Here is a 1,273-nt window from a genome sequence, read left to right as displayed (position 1 = left end):
ATCCCCTCTAGCTTTGCCACTGCGAGTGCCACGGTGGCAATGCAGAAATGGACTCCTGGTGGAGAAAATGCAGCTGTAAGGGAAGTTCAGTGGGGTAAACAGAGGGTGCAGAATCAGTAGCATAGCTAGAGGGGGTGCTGTATATGCTGTAGATGCCACAATGTGCCATGTAAGCAGCCCCTCCCACTAGCCATTGAAGCCATTCTGGGCAGTTATGGCAACACACAGGAAACACCTGTGTTTGGTTCAGTGAGTACCTGTGCATTGCTGTTGCTGCCTGGAATGGCTCCGAAGGTGTGTGGGACAGGCACAAAGCATGTTGTGGTGCTTGTAGTACTTACCATGCAGCCACCCCCTCCAGTGAACCCAGTGGGACCTCTGACCTGCCCTTGTGTCTGGTTGACTCCAAATTGGAGCCTTCCGGACACAACTGGAGGTCGCACCAAGCCTCTGCAGGCCTCCAGAAGCAGCTGGAAAGACACTTCTGGTTTACTCCTGGGTTTGTGAAAGTGATTTTTGGTTGCTTCCAAAGTCCTGCAGAGGCCCAGCACTGGAGAAGGAGGAGGGTTATGGTTTCCTCTGCTGCAGAAGAAGTGGGTCGCATTGGGGGGGGGGGGAGTTTGAGAACCCCTGGACTAACAGCATAATCCAGAGGTTCTCAAAGTTGGATATTGTGACCCTTCAGCCTGAGGGGCTCTGTCTTTGCTCTTTAAGGGGGGAATGCAGCAATGCAATCCCCAGGATCGCACCAGTGCCAAGGGCAACGGGCTTAGTTTTGCTCATCTCCAGCAGCAGCAATCGAAAACCAGAAGTGGGTTACAATTTTTATTTTTAGATTTTCCTACACTTGGGGAGCCCTGCAGAGGCTTACATGGGGCTCTCCGCACCCCCGGAGGCTGGTGGTGGTGGTGAGTAAAATGAAGCCCCTGTCACCCCTGCCAGTGGCACGATCCTGGAGATCACATCGCTGCATTCCCTCCTTTCCCGCAAAGACTTACTGTAGCTCCCAAACGCCTAGAACCACTGGCATAATCTGATGCATGTCTACTCAGAAATAAATCTCATTGAATTCATTGTAGCTCACTCCCAGGACTGAACATAAGAACAGCCCTGCTGGATCAGGCCGTAGGCCCATCTAGTCCAGCTTCCTGTATCTCACGGTGTGCCTCAAGGAGCACACAAGACAACACGGGACCTACATCCTGGTGCCATTCCTTGCATCTGGCATTCTGAGGAAACCTTGTTCTAAAATCAGGAGGTTGCACATACCCAT

This window comes from Tiliqua scincoides, chromosome 1 (assembly GCF_035046505.1).
Source record: "Tiliqua scincoides isolate rTilSci1 chromosome 1, rTilSci1.hap2, whole genome shotgun sequence".
Classification (NCBI taxonomy): Eukaryota; Metazoa; Chordata; class Lepidosauria; order Squamata; family Scincidae; genus Tiliqua; species Tiliqua scincoides.
The sequence above is the reverse complement of the archived record's forward strand: the minus strand, read 5'-3'. Positions refer to the sequence as shown.